This window comes from Macaca fascicularis, chromosome 5 (assembly GCF_037993035.2).
Source record: "Macaca fascicularis isolate 582-1 chromosome 5, T2T-MFA8v1.1".
NCBI lineage: Eukaryota > Metazoa > Chordata > Mammalia > Primates > Cercopithecidae > Macaca > Macaca fascicularis.
Window position 1 is genome coordinate 144,555,232 of NC_088379.1, and position 21,520 is coordinate 144,576,751.

A 21,520-nucleotide genomic window follows, 5' to 3' on the forward strand; every position below is an offset into this window, starting at 1 on the left:
TAGAGACAGCAAGAGAATACACTTTTCCAAAAAGCTTTAAATAAGACGGTAAGGAGAGGTGGAGGGGAGAAACCAGAAGGAGATATCATAAAAAGAGGGGTCATGATATTTGAGAGGTTTGAGGATGATTTTATTTTATTTTATTTGAGACGGAGTCTCACTCTGTAGCCCAGCCTGGAGTGCAGTGGTGCGATCTCGGCTCACTGCAAGCTCCGCCTCCCGGGTGCCCGCCATTCTCCTGCCTCAGCCTCCCGAGTAGCTGGGACTACAGGCGCCCGCCACCGCGCCTGGCTAGTTTTTTGTATTTTTAGTAGAGACGGGGTTTCACCGTGGTCTCGATCTCCTGACCTTATGATCCGCCCGCCTCGGCCTCCCAAAGTGCTGGGATTACAGGCGTGAGCCACCGCGCCCGGCGGATTGATTGTATTTGAATGAAAGAAACTAGTACAGAAGGAGGGAGAAAATCAGAGTCAGGTCCCAAAAGACACAGGAAAGGTGGTCCTTGAAAAACACACTTTAGGCCAGGCACAGTGGCTCACGCCTGTAATCCCAGCACTTTGGGAGGCTGAGGCAGGCGGATCACCTGAGGTCAGGAGTTCGAGACCAGCCTGACCAACATGGAGAAACCCCGTCTGTACTAAAAATACAGAATTAGCCGGGCGTGGTGGTGGATGCTTGTAATCCCAGCCACTTGGGAGATTGAGGCAGGAGAATCCCTTGAAGCCAGGAGGCGGAGGTTGCAGTGAGCCAAGATCACACCATTGCACTCCAGCCTGGGCAACAAGAGCCAAACTCCATCTCAAAACACACACACACACACACACACACACACAAATTAGCCGGATGTGGTGGCAGGCGCCTGTAATCCCATCTACTTAGGAGGCTGAAGCAGGAGAATTGCTTGAGCCCAGGAGGTGGAGGCTGGAGTGAGCCGAGATCGTGCCACTGCACTCCAGCATGGGCAACAGAATGAGACTCCATCTCAAAAAAAAAAAAAGAAAGAAAAACACACCTTCACACCTTTTCTCAAAACTAGAAGGAAGTAAGGGAATAGTTATAAGTTTGTAGATGTGAACAGAGAGATTTATGTTAGATATTCTCCAAATTTTTTATGAAGTAGGAAGTGATAGGTGATATTATTTATGAAGTAGGAGGGGGAAAAAGGTTAGTTTGGAGGCTTGAAGAGAATAGAGATGGTTTGGAATAGAGCTGATGAAAGACAAAAACATTAATGAACAGGGTTAACCATGGAACTGAATTTGGAAATCATGAAAGTATGGTGATTTTGTGATTGTTTCTAGCATCTCATCTGAATGGCTTACAGGGCCAGGTAGATTACAGGACTGATCCAGAATTGTGATTTGGATAACGGATGTAGGAGAAAGACAAGGATAGAAATTGAGAGCATTTGTGCCAGGCAGGATACAGAAATGTGAGTTGGAAGAGATATACCAGGGATGGAAAAATATGGAGGGTAATTGAAAGCACTGACGAGGCCAGGCATGGTGGCTCATGCTGTAATCCCAACACTTTGGAAGGCTGAGGCAAGAGGACTGCTTGAGCTCAAGAGTTCGAGACAAGCCTGGGCAACATGGGGCTAAATAACACAAAAATTAGCCAAGTGTGGTGGTTAGCGCCTGTAGTCCCAGCTACTCAGGAGGCTGAGATGGGAGGATGACTTGAACCCGGGAGGTGAATGTTGCAGTGAGCCGAGATTGGGCCACTGCACTCCAGCTTGGACGACAGAGCAAGACCCCTGTCTCGAAAAAAAAGAAAAGAAAAGAAAAGCACTGGAGCAGGTCATATGACCAATTTAAGAGATCCAGGTCAGATACAGAAGGAAGCAGGATCAAGAATAAACTGGAAGAGGCGACACTATAGGAATGGAGGTCTCAATGGGGTTAATGATCAGGCACGCTGTGGGTAATATGAATAGAAGCATAAGGGTATGAAAATCACCCAGAACCGCTCCATAACAAAGTGGGGGGTGTGACCAAGGGAATGAGGTTGAACTGGCATTGGAACCGTGAAGGTTGGATATTCAACCGACATTCCACACAAATGTTGAAATCCCCTAGGAAATGATTAAATGAATTTGGGGTTTAAAGGAATAACACGATGTAGGTATTAGGGACAAAGCAAGGTAAAGGGTGACAAAATTGAATGGAACGAACTTCAAAGGAATTAAAATTTTTAAAAGCGCTGAGAATAAAGGTGGGTTTATTTATAATAGAATAGGTTGTCAAAGCCCATACTTGAAAGGTTGGAGGGAGGGCATTGTGTGTTGGCGGGATGCTATCCAGTACAGTTTGGAGACAAGAAATGAGAGGGAACTGCCTTCTGAGCAGTGACCAAGCATAATCGGAATGAAAAGTTTAGATGGTACTAAAGTTTCTCAGCTTTTGGCCAAGTTATTTTGAGCAAAACTGAGAAGCTGAAGGTCGCAGGCAGTGTTTGGCCTATCTTTGTGAGAGTGTCTTAGATCCATGGTGTAGTGGTAATTGCTGGATCCTTGCAAGAGCTGCTGTGCAAAATGGTAACTGGTAGCATTTTGCTTAGTCTATATGAACTTCCTTATGGTTTAGGACATGCAGCCATTTACTTGCTATACTTTCTGGCATATATGGCATGTAACTCCAGGAGACAGAACCCAAGGATTTTCTCTATAGGACTTTACCGTGTTTAGCATAAGGATCACTATCTGTGCTTTATATAAGATGCAATCCCTTTTTTCCTTTATCGTTAAAGATAGATTTCATTCACCAGTCTGTCGTAGAGAGTATGATATAGGAGAAAAAAAGAGCATGGACTCATGCAGAACCAGGTCTGAATCCTGGAAGCTTCTTGAACAATTCACTTAAATTTTCTGAGTCTTAATATAGCCCAAGTATAATAGACCTTATATACAAAGTGCCTAGAACACAGAAAGTACTCAATGGATTTTTCCTATCATTAGTTATTCAATAAAAGTCTTAGGAAAGACTATCGGCCAAGCACTGTTGTAAGTCCTGGGAATCCAAATATGAGTATGACATGATCCTTGCCCTAAGAGCCTTACAGTTTAGTAGAAGGAGAGAGAAAGATAAGTATATTCAATGACATAACAAATGCCTTGGTAGATGTATAGATGGAAAACAGTGGGAGCCCAAGCGGCAACAGTAAGTTCTGCTTGCCAGCCTGAGGTGGAGTGAGAAGGTAGGGAGCCTCCTTAACTATTCCTTCTCAATTTTCTCTGCTCTTCTTCCTTCCACTCTGTGTGCATATCTATTTTAAGTCTAGGCACATTTCCTGAAATAGACTCAGTGTGCCTTATGTCTATCTCAGTGTGTCAGTGATAATGTATGTGCTGACGCGTCCAGATCGCTATAGTGAGCATCACACCATATATTCAGTTGTCAAGTAGATGTTTGTTCTTAGATACATCATGACTGCCTCCAGCTCAACAGGAGTAAAAATGAATTTTATTATCTCAAAACCTGCTCCTCCACTTTTTGGACACCACCATGCACTCAGTTGTCAAGTCAGAAACATGGAAGTCATCTTTGGTGTTTCCGTCTTCCTAATTCTCCATAGTTGGCTTTTAGCAAGTCCCATTTATTATATCTGCAGAACATCTTTCAAACCCTCCAACTTCTCTCCATTTCCATGTTTATAATCCTAGTTTAGTACCATTATCTCTTGCTTAAATTACTCTAACAACCTCTCTCGATGCTCTAATCTTATCTCGTTTTAATCCATTCTCCATACTAAAACCAGAATATTATTTCTAACATACAAATCTAACTACTTCATTTCCTTGCTTAAGATCTTTCAAAAAGTCCAAAGCTTTCCATTGCTTCTAGAATAAAATAGCTTACAGGACACAGCAGAATCTCATCTCCTCTTACCCACTGTTTTCATTTTAGATAAACTTCCCACTAATTTTCTCTAAACCTTTAACTCCTGCTGGTGCTTGTTGGCGCTTACATATTTTCTGTACTTCTGCTCTCGTAGCACCCACTACCCAGTATTCAAATGCTTAGTTGTATGTTTCCCTGACTAGACTAATCTCTGTAGGGCAGGGATCAAGCAGATTGTTTTATTTTTGTTTTGCTTTTGAGTGTGAGAGAGAGTGTGTGTGTTTGTGTAATATGGAAGAGCCTTGAGCATGAGGTAGTCACAGGTTATATAATCACCTGCTTGGGTTGAGGCATATAATTACCAGGGGCAGCATGGACTGCATTATGGCAGTCACATTCACACTCCTATAAAGGAGATGTAATTGGTTAGGGGCTTCAGTGTGTTCCTTCTAAGTCTACAAAAAAGACAAATAGAACATTGTCAAGAATGTTTCAACAATATACTCAGTATTCAACAACTAGATGGCAATGTCATCTCTACAGTTTATATCTAAATGAACAAGTTGATTAGGTTTACTCTCAGTGGGTTGCCTGTTTTTACATTATTGCATGAGGTAGTGTATTAATCCATTCTCACACTGCTATAAAGAATATCTGACACTGGGTAATGTATAAGAAGAGGTTTAACTGGCTTACGTTCTGCAGGCTGGACAGAAAGTATGGCAGCATCTGCTTCTGGGGAGGCCTCAGAGAACTTTGAATCATGGTAGAAGGCAAAGGGGGAGCAAGGCATCTCACATGGTAGGAGCAGGAGCAAGACAGAAGGGGGAGGTGCCACACACTTTTAAAACAACCAGATCTCATGAGAATTCATCATCGCGACAACAGCACCAGGGGGCGATGGTGTTAAACCATGAGAAACCACCCCCATGATCCAATCATCTCCCACCAGGCCCCACCTCCAGCACTGAGGATTACATTTCAACATAAGATTTGGATAAGGACAGAGATCCAAACCATATCACGTAGCAGGATTGTTTGTTCTATTTTTTACTTATAATCTCAATTTAAATGTTCCCTAATTATAAAAATTGAATTATTTATTTTAGAGATAGGATCTCACTTTGTCACACAGGTTGAAGTGAAGCGTTGTGCATTTCGAACTCCAGGCCTCAGCCTCCTTAGCAGCTAGTACTACAGGTGAGTGCGTGCCACTACACTTGGATAAACATTTTATTTTAAAATTTTTTGTAGAGATGTGGTCTTGCTATGTTGCCCGAGCTGATCTTCAACTCCTGGCCTTAAGGGATCCTCCTGCTTCAGCCTCCTAAAGCACTGGGCTTACAGGTATGAGCCAACATGCCCTCTAATCTATTATTCTCTAATAAAAGGTTAGCAATTTCAATCTTAGGAATAAAATAATCATTTTGCCTTATGCAGGGTAGTCATTTAACTATGATAGTTTATAGGTAATCATATGTGTACTTTTGTCTTAATCACCATGATTATCTTATATGTCCTGGAAACTAAGACACATGGGTCTCTGGTCTTATTAAAACCTTATACTGATCTTTTAGATTCAACATAAGATGGTTTAAAAGACAAAGGTGATGTCTCTCAAAGAGAAGTGTTTTTTTTTTTTTTTAAACAGCTTTATAGGGGCAGAATTTCCATAAAATAAGCCGTTCATATTTAAAATATATCACTGACACGTACAGAGTTGCGACTTCATCCTCACAATCAAAGTAGTAAACATATCTATCATCCCAAAAAGTTTCCTCATGCCTCTCTGTAATGCCTCCCTCCTACCCTTCCTAGTACCTGCCCTCAGTTTTCTGTATGTGTAGATTAGTTTGCATTTCCTAGAGTCTTATATAAATGAGATCATATAGAATTTACCTTTTTCTGGGTCTGGTTTCTCTCAGCACAATTACTTTGAGATTCATCTGTGTTGCTGCATGTATCAATGGTTAATTCCTTTTGATTTTTGAGTAGTATTCCTCTAGTGTTGTAGAAAAACCAATCCTGAGCTTCCTCCTGCTAGTGGAAGAAATTACAATTTGGGACTTCTGTCTCTTAAACATTTAAATGAGACTTTCTGACCAAAATAGGCTGATAATTAATCTATATTAATATTGTGCCTGTGTGTGCTTTCATTGTTGCTAATGAAAATTTCAGGGTTAACTCTACAAATTATGTGGTCAAAAGGATCACACAGAGGCTGTTTGTTAAAAATACATTCTTTGAAAGACAAAAGAAAGGGCTACTTTCATTGTTGTACAGTATTTTCCCAAGTGGAACATCGGCATTATCATAAAGACTGGAAATCGGCTTTCCATCCACCTGTAAACAAACAAGAACCGGGTTATTCCTAATCCTTTCCCATGCAAAGCCTTTTCTCGTATCTCTCACTCTGGCTGAAATATTATTTCCTCTCTTATCAACTGAGCAAATTCTGCCCATTCTTTAAGGATTTTTCTCAGCTGGATATAAGTTCTTTCTTCTCTGATCTTTCTTTTTTTTTTTTTGAGACGGAGTCTCGCTCTGTTGCCCAGGCTGGAGTGCAGTCGCCGGATCTCAGCTCACTGCAAGCTCCGCCTCCCAGGTTTACTCCATTCTCCTGCCTCAGCCTCCCGAGTAGCTGGGACTACAGGCGCCCACCACCTCGCCCGGCTAGTTTTTTTTTTATTTTTTAGTAGAGAACTTCTCTGATCTTTCATAACACATTCCATCTTTCTGTCAGTCATATGTAGTATTAAACTTTTTTGAGTATTTGTCTTATTTTTATATTATTATAAGCTCTTTAAGGGCAAAGTGTCTGCCAAATACATAGTAGGTACTCAAATATTTGCTGCATGAGTAAATAAACCTACCAATAAGAAGCAAGAAAGTTATAGTTCCATTTTTAGCCTACATGAGAACAGTGACAAGATTTCAAAAGGAGCATATCCATTGAACACTTGAATACATTTGGAGCCACAGGAGCTTTACATAAAGCCCCTAACCAACATTAAAAATAAGAGGATGAGAGAATTTTTACCTATACAAGGCTAGGTACAGGGATGGGAAGTAAATGATCATATTGTTATATTGCATACTGGCTGGATTCATTTTATATTGAATGATTTTCTTTTTTCATCTTAGATACCCCTGCCATATCAAAAGTACCTATTCTAGTACTTAGGCCACAAACGTGGAATGTGGTGGAGCACAGTATCATGGTAAAACCCAGGCCGAATTTGAGCCAGGTGAACAAGAGCACAAAGGAGTGAGGGTATTTATGAAAAGTTGGATCATAAAACCTGGATCATGCGTCTAGGCTGATTTAAGGAAGGAAGTGGCAGAGGAGGGCTTTTAGTAAGAAAATGGATGAGCTAAAGGAATGGAAGAGATTGAAATTTAGGATAAGGAAGTGGCAAAAGAGGGCTTTTAGCAAGAAAATGGACGAGCTAAAGGAATGGACGAGATTGAAATTTAGGATTTAAGAGGTGATAAACCACCTGGTTTGTAATAAACTTAGATTTAGCTATAGAATAGACCAAAGAACAGAATAAAGTTGTGACAAACCACCTAATAGTGGCAAACTTAGGTATAGCCATAGAACAGACCAAGTGGAATGTGTTAAAGGCTATCAAATTGAGAGGATTCAAGGAAATGGAGACTAGGGCTGTTCACATGGACAGTGAAGTCATCTCAGATGATGGGACCATAAACCAGAGAGAAGAATAACTAGTAGCTTAGTAGATGTCAGTAACAAGCAGTAGAGAGATGGATTGTTGAAAATAAAAGCTTGAGGCTGGGCGTGGTGGCTCACGCCTGTAATATCAGCACTTTAGGAGGCCAAGGTGGGCAGATCATCTGAGGTCAGGAGTTCGAGACCAGCCTGGCCAACACAGCGAAACCCTGTCTCTACTAAAAATACAAAAATTAGCTGGGTGTGGTGGCAGGGTGTCTGTAATCCCAGCTACTCAGGAGGCTGAGGCTGGAGAATAGCTTGAACCTAGGAGGCGGAGGTTGCAGTAAGCCAAGATCACGCCATTGCACTTCACCCTGGGCGACAAGAGCGAAACTCCATCTCAAATAAATAAATAAATAAAAATAAAAGCTTGAAAGGAGAGGGTTTTCTACAAGGGTGAGACAAATTAACAACTTCCACCCAAGATAGCAGTAGGAAGATAATTTTTCTAATGGAAAACAGGTTTCTATTTTAGGCCAGAGATGGAAAGAATATTCTGTTAAAAGGATGAAAATATGACTAGGCACAGTGGCTTATGCCTATAATCCCAGCACTTTGGGAGGCTGAGGCAGGTGGATTGCTTAAGTTCAAGACCAGCCTGGCCAACATGGTAAAACCCTGTTTCTACTGAAAATACAAAAATTAACCAGGTGTGGTGGTTCACACCTGTAGCCCCAGCTACTTGGGAAGCTGAGAATCACTTGAACCTGGGAGGCAGAAGTTGCAGTGAGCCGAGATGGTGCCATTGCACTCTAGTCTGGGTGACAGAGTGGGACTCTGTCTCCAAAAAAAATAAATAAATAAAAATAAAAATAAAAAGCAACAAAAAAAGGATGAAAATATAGGTGAGTTTGTTTTGAATAGGCTGGAGTTCCAGAAAGCCCAGGAAAAAGGAGAGCAGTAAGCAGAGGGTTTGGGAGAACTTGCAAAGCTCTCTGGGAGAGGAGAGCCACCTGGAGAGGCTTGTATTTGGAGAAGTGATGAATATGATAGGTAACTGAAGATTAACTGGCCTTAGAGATCTCATGGAATTCATATGAAAAGATGTTTCAGGACTGGTCCAGGCAGAGGCATCAGAATTGTGAGGAAGAGGACAGTTGGCAAGTAGGTCTGGGATGCATTTCTTTCTGCCCTAGCTGGTATAAGAGACATAATGCTATTAGCAACCTTTGTTTAAGGTTTTTTCATTTACTCAGCATACAGTGATTGAGCATCTCTTCTATGCCAGGCACTGTGCTAGATTCTGGGAATGGAGTTACAATGGTAATAGAGATACAGCCCTTCCCAAAGGAAACATATAGCGTGGGGTATAGACCAGTGAACAGATAACTATAATATTTTGTATTCTGATGGGGGAGTTCAGGGTGTAATGGGAATATGGGCAGTGAGGGTGGGACATATACCCAGACTTAGAAAGAGTGAGGAATGCTTATTGGAGGAAGTATTGAATAAACGGGGGCCTAAAGTATTAGTATGAATTAGCCAGTTGAGGAGAGGGTCAAAGAGCAAGGGAAAAGAAAGTAGTGTTTCAGGCAGACAGCAGTGTGACCAGCATGTACAAAATCCTGGAGGTAAGAGAAAGAAAAGCTGAGACATTGAAAGAAACCTGTTTTGTACCTTACAAGGTTGTTGTGCGACAGCCCCTAGAATAGTGGCTGGCACAGAATCAATGCTGAGAAATATCAGAAATTATTACTATGCCTGGACCATAGAATTGAGGGGGCCAGGTGCGGTGCCTCACGCCTCTAATCCCAGCACTTTGGGAGGCTGAGGCAGGCGAATCACCTGAGGTCGGGAGTTTGAGACCAGCCTGACCAACATGGAGAAACCCCATTTCTACTAAAAATACAAAATTAGCCGGGCATGGTGTCAGGTGCCTGTAATCCCAGCTACTTGGGAGGCTGAGGCAGGAGAAGCGCTTGAACCCGGGAGGCGGAGGTTGTGGTGAGCCGAGATTGCACCATTGCACTCCAGCCTGGGCAACAAAAGCGAAACTCTGTCTCAAAAACAAGCAAAAAAACCAAAAAAAAAAAACAAAAACAAAAACAAAAACAAAAAAACAGAATTGAGGGTGAGTGGGAAAAGAAGGCTACACAAGTAGGCAGAAGGCAAATTATAAAGTCCCATAAACCATGATACTAGGCATTTAGACTTAATCCAAGTCACTGGCAAACCACTCACAGATTTTAAATAGTGGAATGAATTTCATGCATTTTAGAAAGATGGGCTGAGACTAGTAGCAGGGAGATGAGGCAGAAGATTACTGTAATCATGATCTGAACTAGTTAGAGGCAGTGATGGTAGGGAAACATAGATGGATTTCAGAGCTAAGAAAATTAATTTCCTGGGACTACCATAACAGATTACTACAAACTTCATGACTTAAAAAAGCAGAATTTATTCTCTTAGTTTTGGAGGCCAGAATTCTGAAATCAGGGTGTCAGCAGGGTTGGCAATTCTTGGTGTTCTTTGGCCTGTAGCAGCGTCACTCTAATCTCTCTCTCCAGCCTTATAGGGATCTTCACATGGCATTCTCCCCTGTGTCTGTGTCTCACATCTCCCTCTCCTTTCATGTTTAAGGACACCAGTTATTGGATTTAGGGCCCTCCCTAATCCAGGATAATCACCTCTCAAGATCCTGAATTACATCTATAAAGATCCTAAGATCACATTCATAAGCAGTGGGGGCTGGGACTTTGACATATCTTTCTGGAGGGATACAATTTCTCTCACTGTAATAGAATTAATGGAAGCCAACGGTTGGCTAGATGGGGGAAGGGGGCTGAAGGCAAAGGATAAATCAGGACAATATCCATGTTTTCTACTTGAGCAACTGGATGATGCTACCACTCACTAAAATAAGTAACACTGGCGGAGAATCAAGTTTGGAGATGGAAGAGGGCATCTTTATTTTGAGGTGCTTGTGGAAACCAAGGTGGATATCAAGTAGACACTAGGTCAAATAAGTCACGAGCTTAGTACAGAGAAATGTGAGCTGGGCATCCAGGTTTGGGTGGTAACTAAAGCGATGGATGTGGTAAGATTGCCAAAGAAGAATCTGGAGAACATGAAGAACTTGTATCAATGCTGTGATACACAAAATTTGAGGGAGGGACAGGAAAAGTAGCAATCAGGGAAGTAAGATAAAAAAAAAACATGAGAGTAGTATCTTGGAAGAGCTCAGGAAAGAAACTGTTTAAAGCAGGAGTGAACAGTTTCTATGGGTTTGGAGAAACTAGAATAAAAGAGAAGTGAGGCAATGCAAAGAGTATAAATAAATATTTCAAAAATTTGTTAAGAGCAGGAGAGACAGAGACTGGCAGCTGGCAGGGGATGCCCAGAGAGAATTTTCTTTTTTAATTTAAAATGGGAGAGATGTGTGCTTGCCAGAAAACAGAAAATGTAGCTGGGGAGAATCGAACGTAGAAGATAGGCAATATTAAGGAATGCTGAGGAGGCAGGACACAGGGGAGACATTATAATCTGAGACAGGAAGAAAAACATCTCTTCTACTTAAAAGGAGCGGGGGGCGGGAAAGGATGGCTGTGGAAGCAGGTAAGTTTGCTCACTTACTTATTCAATGAATATTTTTGAATGCCTGGCAGATGTAAATGCTGATGATACAAAGTGAACAAAACAAAGTATTGAACCTGTATTTCAGGTGGGAAGCTTACATTTCAGGTGGGACTACATATAGAGTCAGGTGTGGTGGTGTGTGCCTATAGTCCCAGCTACTTGGGAGGCTAAGGTCGGAGGATCACTTAAGTCCAAGAGCCTGGGCAACATAGTGAGACTCCTATATGAGGGGAGGGGAGGGGAGGGGGGAGGGGGGAGGGGAAAGGAAGGGGGGATGGGGAGGGGAGGGGGAGGGGAGGGGGGAAGGGGAAGGGGGGGAGGGGAGGGGATGGGAGGGGAGGGGGAGGGGAGGGGAGGGGGAGGGGGAGGGGAGGGGGAGGGGAGGGGGAGGGGAGGGGGGAAGGGGAAGGGAGGGGGAGGGGAGGGGGGAAGGGGAAGGGAGGGGGGAGGGGAGGGGAGGGGAAGGGGGAGGGGAGGGGGAGGGGAGGGGGGAAGGGGAAGGGAGGGGGAGGAGAGGGAAGGGGAAGGGGAGGGGATGGGAGGGGGGAAGGGGAAGGGAGGGGGAGGGGAGGGGAGGGGGGAGGGGGATGGGAGGGGGAGGGGAGGGGGATGGGAGGGGGAGGGGAGGGGGGAGGGGGAAGGGAGGGGGAGGGGAGGGGAGGGGGGAGGGGGATGGGAGGGGGAGGGGAGGGGGGAGGGGGGAGAGGGGAGGGGAGGGAGGGAGGGAGGGAGGAAGGAAGGAAGGAAGGAGAGAAAGAAAGAAAAAAGAAAGGAGAGAAAGGAAGGGAGGGAGGGAGGGAGGCAGGAAGGAAAAAAGAAAAGAAAGAAGTAGCTCAATATCAATGTGGGGTAAGTGCTATGAGGAAAATAAGCATAAGGAGAGAAAGAAAGCCTTGCAGGGGTATCTGTTTAAAATGAGGTACCTAGCGTCAGCCTCTCTGAGTTAGAAAATGAGAAAGCAAGGCATTAAAGATCTAGAAAGCGCATTCCAGGCAGAGGGAACAACAGATGTAATCCCAACATCTGTTGGGATGTAATCCCGCCTGTAATCCCAACACTTTGGGAGGCCGAGGCAGGCGGATCACCTGAGGTCAGGAGTTCAAAACCAGCCGGGCCAACATGGTGAAACCCCATCTCTGCTAAAAATACAAACAATTAGCCGGGTGTGGTGGCGGGTGCCTGTAATCCCAGTTACTTGGGTGGCTGAGGCACGAGAATTGCTTGAACCCGGAAGGCAGAGGTTGCAGTGAGCCAAGATCACACCATTGCACCCTAGCCTGGGCAACAAGAGCAAAACTCCATCTCAAAAAATAAATAAATAAAATAAAAATAAATAAATAAATAAATAACAGCAAGGAGGCCAGTGCTGCTGGAGCAGAGTAAGGTAGCAGGAGAGAGGTTTGAAGTCAGAATGATAGACTGGGGTCAAATCACATAGATCTACTAAGATTTGGTAAGGACTTCAGATATTTAGTCTAAAAGTGATAGGGAGCTCTTGGAAGGTTTTGAGCAGAGAAGTGACATGATCTAATTTATAAAAGAATAACTTTGGCTGCTATGTGAACAATAAATGGGAAGCAGCAAGAGTGGAAGTTGGGAGTCCAATTAGGAAGTGACTACAGTTGTATGAAAAATGATGATGGCCTGGACCAGGGAGGTGGTCCAGGGAGGAGCAGGAAATCACTGAGTTACGAATCTAGTCTGAAAGCAGAGCTCACAGTATGTATTGAGAGATCGAAAGTGGGGTATGAAAGAAAAAAGCAGACAGCTGCAAATACCTCAGATAGAACACTGGCTAAGATAGAAATGGTTCCTCCAAAGAAATCCTAGCCCATGTGGTTAAGTATATAACAAGGGAGAAGGGAAGGAAATGTGTATTTGCTAGATGCCTCTATGTCCTAGTTTTATGTGTCATCCCATTAAATCGTCTCCACCACCTTTGGTGATATTATTATCCTTAATTTTATATAATAAAATTAAGTAATTAAAATTTAATGTAAGTTTCCTCATTACAGCTAACATGTGAATTTTAACTCAAGACTGTCTAACAGTTAAGCTCTTTTTACTAACACTGTTCTCCAAAAAATGTAGCTGAAGAATAGGAAATAACACTTATAATACTAGTACAAATAAAAAGATTTATTTTGAAGCAAACTAATACTTGAATAGAAGCACCTTTAATTAGACAATGATACAATAGTACGTATTCATTTTGGGACCAGTTCTGAATGAGACTTTTGGGGTCTTCAAGGGTTTCACAGGCTAACTGCACTCGTTATTTCAGATTTCTAATTTCCCTTTCAAATGGCAGATTTATCCCTAGTACAACTTTTACACTTATTGACATTGATGCCATTTGTTTTTTCTTTTGTAAACTGAGGTAATATATAACATATCATCTTTACCATTTTAAGTGTACAGTTCAGTGGTAATAAATATATCCTTTTTCCCCCTTCGTCTCCTACTCCATCCCCTCCTTTCTGGCCTCTGGTAACCACCAATGTACTCTATGTCATCATGAAATCCACATTTTTAGCTGCCATGTATGACTGAAAACATGCAATATTTGTCTTTATGTACTTGGCTTATTTAACATAGTAGTCTCCAGTACCATCCATGTTGCTGCAAATGAGAAGGTTTCACTATTTTTTATGGCCGATTAACATTTCATTGTGCATATATACCACACTTTATCCATTCATCCATTGATGGGCACTTAGGTTGATTCTGTATCTTGGCTGTTGTGAACAATGCTGCAATAAACATGGGAGTGCGGGTATCTTTTTGATACATGGATTTTCTTTCTTTTGGATATATACTCAGTAGTGGAATTGCTGGATCATATGGTAATTCATTTTTAGTTTTTTGAAGAACCTCCACACTGTTCTTCGTAGTGGTTGTATTAGTTTACATTTCTACCAACAGTGTACGAGGGTTCTCTTTTCTCCACATCCTCACTAGCATCTGTTATTATCTGTTTTTCTAATACAAGTCATTTTAACTGGGGTGAAATAACATGTTGTTTTAATTTGAATTTCTCTAATGATTAGTGATATTGAGCATTTTTTCATATACCTGTTGGCCATTTTTATGTCGTCCTTTGAGAAAAGTATGTTCGGATCTTTTGTCCACCTTTTTTTTTTTCCTCATAAGATGGAGTCTCGCTCTGTCACCAGGCCAGAGTGCAGTGGCGCGATCTTGGCTCACTGCAACCTCTGCCTCCCGGGTTCAAGTGATTCTCCTGCCTCAGTTTCCCAAGTAGCTGGGACAACAGGTGCATGCCACCATGCCCAGCTAATTTTTTTTTGTATTTTTAGTAGAGATGGGGTTTCACCATGTTGGCCAGGATGGTCTTGATCTCTTGACCTTGTGATCTGCCTGCCTTGGCCTCCCAAAGTGCTGGGATTATAGGTGTGAGCCACCGCGCCCAGTCTGCCCACTTTTTAAATTATTTGGTTTTTGTTGTTTGTTTTTGGCTTAAATTGTTTAGTCTCTTTATTCTGGTCATTAATTCCTTGTCAGATGGATACTTTGAAAATGTTTTCTCCCATTCTGTGGGTTGTCTCCCTAACTCTGTCGAGTGTTTCCTTTGCTGTGCAGAAACTTTTTAGCTTAATGTAATCTCATTTGTCTGTTTTTGCTTTGTTGTCTGTGCTTTTGAGGTCTTATACAAAACAAAATCTTTTGCCCAGACCAAGGTCCTGGAGCACTTCCCCAGTGTGTTCTTCTAGTTTCCTAGTTTCAGGTCTTACATTTAAGACTTTAATCCATTTTGATTTGATTTTTGTGTATGGTGAGAGAGAGGAATCTTGTTTCATTCTTCTGCATATAGTTATCTAGCTTTCCCCCACACCATTTATTGAAAAGACCATCCTTTCCTCATTGTATGTTCTTGGCACCTTTGTTAAAGATGAGTTGGTATATCCAGATTATCTATTCTGTTTCATTGGTCTATGTGCCTATTTTTTTTAATGCCAGTACCATGTTGTTTTAGGTATCAGAGCTTTGTAGTAAATTTTGAAGTCTGGTAGTATGATGCTTCCAGCTTTGTTCTTTCTGCTCAGGGTTTCTTTGGCTATTTGGGGCTTTTATGGTTCCATATATATTTTAGAATGATGCCCTTTGTGTTTGATCCACAAAAAGGGAGACATCCAGAGCCGAAGAGTTTTCCCTGAGAATTTTGTCAAGAGCTAGAAGAGAAAGGGGAAGAAGTACATGAACAACTGCATATGGTGATATACACTCTTAACTCTGCTATACAGATACTTAAGGGGTGGGAGGAGGGAGGGTTATAGTGTGGAGCCGGGAACCCAAGGAAGCCTATCCATAGTTCCACATCGCTGATGTAAGATTCTTAGTATATGGACACTTGAACAATTCAATATATTAATAAGTCTAAGTTTCTACCTGGACAAGGATCTTGGGGTAAGGAGCTGGGGGTATTTTCTTTCCTTTCATGTTGTGGGAAGTCAGGGACCCTGGAGAGAGGGACCGGCTGGAGCCACGGCAGAGGAACATAAATTGTGAAGATTTCATGGGCATTTATCAGTTCCCAAATACTTTTATAATTTCTGACGCCTGTCTTACTTTAATATCTTAATTCTGTTATCTTCACAAGCTGAGGATGTACGTCACCTCAGGACCACTGTGATAACTGTGTTAACTGTACAAATTGATTATAAAACATGTGTGTTTGAACAATATGAAATCAGTGCACCTTGAAAAAGAACAGAATAACAGCAATTTTTAGGGAACAAGGTAAGACAACCACAAGGTCTGACTGCCTGTGGGGTTGGGCAAAAAGAGCCATATTTTTCTTCTTGCAGAGAGCCTATAAATGGACGTGCAAGTAGGAGAGATATCACTAATTATTTTCCTAGCAAGGAATATTAATATTAAGACCCTGGGAAAAGAATGCATTCCTGGGGTGAGGTCTATAAACGGCCACTCTGGGAGTGTCTGTCTTATGCGGTTGAGATAAGGATTGAAATATGCCCTGGTCTCCTGCAGTACCCTCAGGCTTACTGAGATTGGGAAACTCCATCCTAGTAAATTGTTGGTCAGACCACTTCTCTGCTCTCAAACCCGTTTTTTGTTAAGATGTTGATCAAGACAATACATGCACTGCTGAACACAGACCCTTATCAGGAGTTCTGCTTTGCCCTTGTCCTGTTTCCTCAGAAGCATGTGATCTTTGTTCTGCTTTTTGCCCTTTGAAGCATGTGATCTTTGTACCTACTCCCTGTTTGTACACCCCCTCCCCTTTTGAAATCCTTAACAAAAACTTGCCAGTTTTGAGGCTTGGGTGGGCATCATGGTCCTACCGATATGTGATGTCACGCCTGGCGGCCCAGCTGTAAAATTCCTCTCTTTATATTCTTTCTCTTTATTTCTCAGCTGGCCAACAGTTATGGAAAATAGAACCTACACTGAAATATTGGGGGTGGGTTCCCTGATACTTATACTTCTCTCAGTAAATGTTTATACTGTCTTTACTGTCTTTTCCTTCCCTCCCTCCCTCTCCTTCCTTCCTTCCAGACAAGGGTCTTGGGGTATTTTGTTTCCTTATACTTCTCTCAGTAAATCAATCTTTCCTTCCTTCCTTCTTTTTTTTTTTTTTGAGACAGTCTCGCTCTATCCCCTGGCTCCCTGGCTGGAGTGCAGTGGTGCGATCTCAGCTCACTGCAACTTCCACCTCCTGGGTTCAAGTGATTCTCATGCCTCAGCCACCCAAGTAGCTGGGATTACTTTAGTGGAGATGGGGTTTTGCCAGGCTGGCCTTGAACTCCTGACCTCAGGTGATCCACCTGCCTTGGTCTCCCAAAGTGCTGGGATTACAGGCATAAGCCACCACACCTGGCCTATACTGTCTTTTCATCCATGAGAAACATAACACAAAGACTGGGCATATGCTAAGAGTTGCCACCAAAATACTGAAGAAAGGGACAAGGAAAGGGAAAGGGCACGTAGTGGAAGGGGCAGGGGCAATTAATGGACTAAGAAGGTATAGTACAGAAGGTTCAGGAGAGGGAGGTAAAACTCAGAATGACTGGCTGTATCCCAAGTATACAGCCTTGGGTAAGTTGCTTACTTTTTCTGAGCCTCAGGATCCTCATCTGGTAAGTAGGGATAAGTGAGAGTAAAAATAGGACCAACCTCATAGGCTCCTGTGACAATAAAATGATGTAATTCATTTGAAGTACTTAGCAAAACGGCTCTACAAATGTTTGCTACTATCATTAAGTTTCACTAACAGTGCAACTTTAGACAAGTGGCTTAAAGTCTTTCCCCTTTATTTCTTCAGCTACAAAATGATGGATACAACCAGGTGATACTGAAGATTTCTTTATAACTTTATATAATTATGATGCTATGTGCGTTGTACTCAAGGTGGTAGAAAAGAAATTAGAAACCTCCCTTGGTTGCCACCAGGTGGCAGTAATGAGGAGTTTAAGTACCATCCCATTTTGGGGAAAGCTTATCATTTTTTTTCAGTGTACAGATGCAGAACTATTGTTAACATTTTGACATATCATCTCCCATCTAGGTTTTTTCTTCACAGGTATATGCCAATTTTTATTTTACAAAAATGTGGACACTATTAGACATCTGTTTTGTAAACAGCTTTTTAAAAAACATAATATATGGCAATCACCTTCCATATCAATTAATGTAGTTCTACAACATCATGCTTAAGAGCCCTGAGGTATTCCACAGGAATGTGTTTAAACCATACTTTGTTAAAACCATCCTCTACTTGTCAAACAATCAATGTTTTTAATTGGTTTGGCATTATAACATTATAGACAATGTTTCAATAAACATCTTTGCCATATACTATCTAGTTATTTCTCAGGGAAATGTTCCAGAAGTGGAATGTCTGGGCAGAAGGTATGTACTTAAAAAAAAAACTTTTAATATATACCACCCATTTGTCTTTTCCTATATAGGGTTTTGTGTCTAATAGAGCAAGGTCCCTTATCAATGCCTTTATTCAAAATATGAATTGACTATTCTGAAGCATTTATTCTTCATGGTGAAATTTACAATCATTTTGTCAAATTTGCCCCTTCCTTTCCTCCAAAAATTCCACTGGAATTTTTATTGATATTGTGTCCAATTTATAGATTAACTTGAAGAGAGTTTACATTATTACAATATTGTGTCTTTCCATCCAGCAGCATGGTACTCTTCTCCATTCATCCATTTCCTCTGTCGGTAAAATTTGGGTGTTATTTACCATTTAGTTTACTTCTGAATATTTTATATTTTTTATTACTATTACTGGGTTGGTTTTTGTTTTGTTTTGTTTTTTGTTTTGTTTTGTTTTGAGACAAGGTCTCACTCTGTAGCCTAGGCTGGAGTGCAGTGGCACAATGTCGACTCACTGCAACCTTTGCCACCCAAGTTCAAGTGATTCTCCTGCCTCAGCCTCCCAAGTAGCTGGGATTACAGGCGCATGCCACTACACCCAGCTAATTTTTGTATTTTTAGTAGAGACGAGGTTTCACCTTGATTGCCAGGATGATCTTGAGCTCCTGACCTCAGATGTTCTGCCCGCCTCAGCCTCCCAAAGTGCTGGGATTACAGGCATGAGCCACCATGCCCAGCAGAATGACTGATTTTTTAATTGGTCACATTACTAGACTTGCTTAATGGTTCTAATATTCTTCAGTTTATCTATTCATCCTCTCTACAAATATTTATTGAGTATGTACAATGTGCCAAATGCTATTCTGGGTCCTGGAAATAGCAGTAAAAAAATCTGTTCTCCAGGTCTTTATATCCTACTGAGAGGAAATACTAAACAGAGAAATATATGAAAGGTGGTGATAAGTGCTAAGGAAGTGGTGGTGGGGAAAAGCATAGAAAGGAGGATGGAAAGTGACCAGGAAAGATACTCTTTCAGATAGTGTATTAAAATAAGCCCCCTCTGATGAGTTGAAGTTTGAGGAGACACCTAAAGTGATGTTGCTTTTCTTGGGTTTTCCTGGTAGATATTTATTTATATCACTATGCTCTTTCCCAGTCACAGCAGGATTTCCAAGCTCCTGGAGATTGCCTGTCCTGTGGCAGCAATACCAAAGACTTAAGACTGTAAAGAAAGCCTCTAAAATTCCCAGTGTTCCTGGATTTAAATAACACATCCAGAGTTCCTCCCAGTCGTCACAACTCCAACTGGATTTTAGAGGCACACAGAGCTGAGTGTGATCCTGGTAAATCTACCCCCGACCCCATCACAATATCCACCTGCTTTATCAACTGCCTAAGAGAACAATTCCAAGAGATTATAATAACCACAAACTGCTTAAAAGAACAATCCCAAGAGGTATAACGAGACCTTCTTTTTTTAAAAAATAGAAATAACCCTGTCATACCTCATTTGCCTATTTGCATCTTTTAAAGTCCATTGTATAGAATTGTGACGCCATCATGCTTTCCTCTAATCTAGCCTAATTTCCCATTCCTTTCTTTTTTTTTTTTTTTTTTTTTTTTTTTGAGAGAGAGTCTTGCTCTGTTGCCCACGCTGGAGTGCAGTGGTGCAATCTTGCCTCACTGCAACCTCTTCCTCCCGGGTTCAAGCAATTCTCCTGCCTCAGCCTCCCAAGTAGCTGGGATTACAGGCATGAGCCACCACACCCAGCTAATTTTTGTATTTTAGTAGAGATGGGGTTTCACCATGTTGGCCAGGCTGGTCTTGAACTCCTCACCTCAGGTGATCTGCCTGACTCGACCTCCCAAGGTTCTGGGATTACAGGCATGAGCCCCTGTGCCCAGCCTCCCCCTCCTCTTAATCTGTGTTGACCCTTCCATTGTATTGTCATCAGTCAAATTCCCTAATCCTTAATACCTTTTCTAAACATTCCTTTCATTTTCTTACTCTAACCAAAACCTAACCATCTCCTAATAATGTTGCTTTCCCTACAATACTCTCAAATTGTGTCTGCTTTTAAAAATTACTCAACCCACTTACCAAAGGAGCCTAGAGATGAGGTAGGTGTCCTGCTTATTTCCCGCTGTCAATTCCAGACCTTTTTTCTCCTTTGAAAATTCCAGTTTCCTTGACCATATCCATTCTCCTTTTTTTGTACAGTCATCTATTGTCCTCCTGGTCTTTCACCCTCATCGCAGAAGGGCTTCTTAGCATGCAGTGTCTTGTTTTCCTTTCCACTGCTACTGCTGTCATTATTCTTTTTTTTTTTTTTTTTTTTGAGATGGAGTCTCGCTCTGTCACACAGGCTGGAGTGCAGTGTTGCGGTCTCAACTCACTGCAAGCTCCGCCTCCTGGGCTCAAGCGATTCTCTTGCCTCAGTCTCCCAAGTAGCTGGGACTACAGGCACCTGCCACCACGCCCAGCTAATTTTTTGTATTTTTAGTGGAGACAGAGTTTCACCATTTTAGCCAGGGTGGTCTCGATCTCCTGACCTTGTGATCTGCCCACCTTGGCCTCCTGAAGTGCTAGGATTACAGGCGTGAGCCACCGTGACTGGCCAGCTGTCATTATATTTAACTCTAACAATTCATCTATTACCTTAGCTATGGCTGGTTCTACGTGATTTGCCCTCCCTGCTTCTTCACCTTTACATCCTGCGGCTCTCCCGTTAAGTCAGAAACCGTGAAGTGTCTTAGATTTTGTCCCTCTTGCAAGCTAATAGGTTAGCTTGCCACAGTTTCATATACACATACTGCCAGAAGACACCAGACCACTGGGCCATAAAAGATTTGTTACTGAAAGCACAAAGCATTTGCAACACCTGGTGTCATTTCCCCATGCCCCATTTTCCATAAGGCAACAGATGTTTCCCGTGCAGTGGGTTGCATCACAGGAGAAGAATCTTAAATTCAGAAGACTCCAAGCTTTTATCAAAGTTGCTGGTGACCTATCCATTCCTCCCATTCAGGAGAGAAATTATTCATTATCTTGAAATGTAAGTGAATTTCCTTTGGGAGGAGGAAGAAGGCCCCTCTAGGTTTATTACCCAGGAATTTAATACACACTGGGGTTTGGGAGGTGGATATGAATATCATTATGCACTTTTTCACCTAGAGAAGACTAGTCTGAACTTGTGGCAGGAACCTACCCAGCTTGACTGCCTGCTAAAACAAAAATATCAACATTCTTAATAGGATTTAAATAAGATCCAGCATCTCAAAACAGAATATTCAAAATATCCATAATACAGTACAGTCCAAAATTACAAAGCATACAAAAAAAAAAAAAAAAACAGGAAAATCTCAATTCATATAGGGAAAAAAAGGACAATGCTGAGATAACACAGATAACACAGATTATAAAATTATCTGATGAAGGTTTTAAAGCAACTATTAATATTTGTTAGGAGACTATTCTTCATAGGTCTCTTACATT

The 21,520-nt window shown here is 41.9% G+C and overlaps 1 long non-coding RNA gene across 1 annotated transcript in view; it reads right to left on the reverse strand.

Moving 5' to 3' along the window:
* Positions 1–13,271: 13,271 nt before the first annotated feature.
* The window catches only part of LOC107129827 (uncharacterized), a 38,982-nt gene continuing 30,733 nt past the window's right edge, over positions 13,272–21,520 (reverse strand). The window contains exon 2 of the long non-coding RNA XR_010587016.2: positions 13,272–15,341. This is a non-coding gene — a long non-coding RNA (uncharacterized lncRNA). The remainder of the gene's footprint in view (positions 15,342–21,520) is intronic.